The 2,488-nt window shown below is 42.3% G+C and overlaps 1 pseudogene; it reads left to right on the forward strand.

The window, feature by feature from the left end:
- The first annotated feature begins 873 nt into the window (after window positions 1-873).
- Window positions 874-1,313, forward strand: LOC111723139 (annotated as a pseudogene).
- The last annotated feature ends 1,175 nt before the right edge of the window (window positions 1,314-2,488 follow it).

The raw sequence follows: 2,488 nt of genomic DNA on the forward strand, positions 1-2,488 counted from the left end.
ACTCTCTTAGGTCTCAATCCAGGAGAGACCTCTGTGGTTTTCCTCTTCTTTTTCTTGGTAAAATTATTACATTTGAAATTCTTTTGTGTGCTTTCAACATGTTAGAATTCTTTTCAAAATTGTGCAGTTTGTTTTGACTCAGGCTATAGACACTGGTTGTGGCTGGGACACAAGAGCTGCTTTTCACCAAGGGGGTGGCCGCTGAGAATTTCTCAGCCTCAGGTGAAAGATCAACTCTTTCTCCCTGCCTCACCCTGCCAAATTATTTGAGTAAATTATTAGCCTTTTTATCTTCTCTCTCTCTTATATCCTCTATGTCTCCCACTGCCTCCAACATTGTCTTCCGGGTGGGAGTTGTACTTTACTATATAGTTTTGATTTAGAATTTAGGTCCATCTAGCAGTGTGCTTTGAAACCCACTTTTCCTGGCAATTAAAGAGTTATTACAGAGTCTGTTACAACTGTTCCTCTTTTTGGCACTAAAATTAAGGTTTTCATGTTACAAAGAGTTTTAAGATAAAATGTTAGCACTCGATTAAAAAAAAAAAAAACCAAAGTCAAACTCTGGTGAGGAGTACATATTACACCAATCCTCAGGCGACCTCCAGGAGGCAGGCTGTGGTCCCTCTGAGGGGAGGTGCCCCCTGAAAACGTTCTGGGCCTCCAGAGAACCTAGAGCCCTCAGTAGACTGACTGATGATCACTACACCAGAGGTAAGCCACTTTAACATCTATTTTTAGTTGGTGTTTGCAGATATTAATATAATTATTTATAATATTTTATCATGTTTATTGTAAATTATTGGAAAATATATATATAACTGATTATTGTATTCAGTTCTTGTGGCTGAAGGGTCCAAGCTGACTGGGAGAATGACAACCCCAACCTCAGCCTCCGGCACACAGGCTCTGGTGGCAGACTTTGTGGGCTATGAACTGAGGCAGAAAGGTTGTAACTTACAAAGTCTGCCACCTCGGGCTCTTCCCAGCAACGCTTCACCCAGGTCTCTGATGAACTTTTCCAAAGGGGCCCCAACTGGGGCTGCCTTGTGGCCTTCTTTGTTTTTGAGGCCTCACTATGTGCTTAAAGTGTCAACAAAGAGATAGAACCACTGGTGGAACACACGCAGGAATGGACAGTAGCCTACCTAGTGACACAGCTAGGTGACTGGATCTGTAGCAGTGGTGGCTGGGTGGAATTCACAGTTATATATGGAGACGGGGCCCTGGAGGAGGCTCGGCATCTGTTGAAGGGGAAGTGGGCAACAGTGAGAACAGAGCTGATGGGAGCCATGGCACTGGGGCCCTGGTAACTGTAGGGGCCTTTTTACTAGTAAGCGAGTAAAGTCCCAGGGCCAAGTAGAACTGAATATGGCTGTGGGCCAAGGAAACAGGAACAGGACAGAGGAAAGCCCCTTAAGGAAAAGCAAACAAACAACAACAAAAGCTCTAGACAGGGACCTCAGGTTGCTGAGCCTGTCAGAAATTTAAAATAAAAGTGTGAATGTAACCTTTTTCTCTGTTTCAACTTTGCCCTCTGGCTATTCTCCTGGCTTTTCTGAGAGAAACTGTAAGTTCCAGGTTTTCCACTTTCTGTCTTTAGCTGTCTTGGACAGTGCCCACATAGCTATTAAGCCCACAGGCCACAGATTACTGATAAAATTAAAATTGTCTTAAACTGAGGGGCAAGCAGAAGAAGTAAAGAGTGCCAGGACTATCAGCAGAGGGGCTGTGCCTTGAAGGGCAGTCTGGTGAACTCTGAATAATCCTCAAAAATCTGGGGGGAAATGTGTAAATCTTGTGCTGAACCCATATCAGCAACAGATCTCCAAGGTGAACCGTCTCTTGAAGGAGGAAGAAGGCCCAGGTCCAAAGTTTCCTGCATGAGTTTTTTGTCTAGGGGTGAATAATTAGCCCTGAGAGATATTTTGGCTAAGACTTGGTAGATGGAAAAATACCTTAACTAACTAAATGAGTGTTCTATCAAATGAATAAATGTGGCTCCTCAACTTGAACAAGGTTATTAGGTCTTTGTTTCAGTTTTAGTTTTGGGAGGGGATTAGGGTATGTGCTCCTTAGTCAGGGTTGAGCAGTCAGGGCAGAGCCATCCAAAATATTTTGGGCTGCTTATTCATAACCTTGTGGGGTCTCCGAGAGTTTGTACCTAGAGATGGGAGGCTGATGTCTGAGCTTACCTGAGCCGGAACAAAAAAAAATTGGAAGTCCCCTGTCTAGCCCTGAGTAGAAAAATCCTATATCAATGTTGTATCTCATAAAATATCTCTCATTTGTGAAACTGAGTCTTTGTCAAAGAATAATATTCTTGCCTTTTTAAAGCTTCTAATTACCAGTTTAACCAAGTCAATGGATGACTTCATAGTAAACTAAGATTTTGTTTTATAGGAAGAGAGTTTGTGCATATAAGAAAAATTAGACAGAAAGGAAAACAGCATTGTTTAAAGAAAGAATTTTGTGTGATAAATTTTGT

This window comes from Otolemur garnettii, unplaced genomic scaffold, assembly GCF_000181295.1.
Source record: "Otolemur garnettii isolate 467f Iridium unplaced genomic scaffold, OtoGar3 scaffold00008, whole genome shotgun sequence".
In the NCBI taxonomy this organism is placed as follows: Eukaryota; Metazoa; Chordata; class Mammalia; order Primates; family Galagidae; genus Otolemur; species Otolemur garnettii.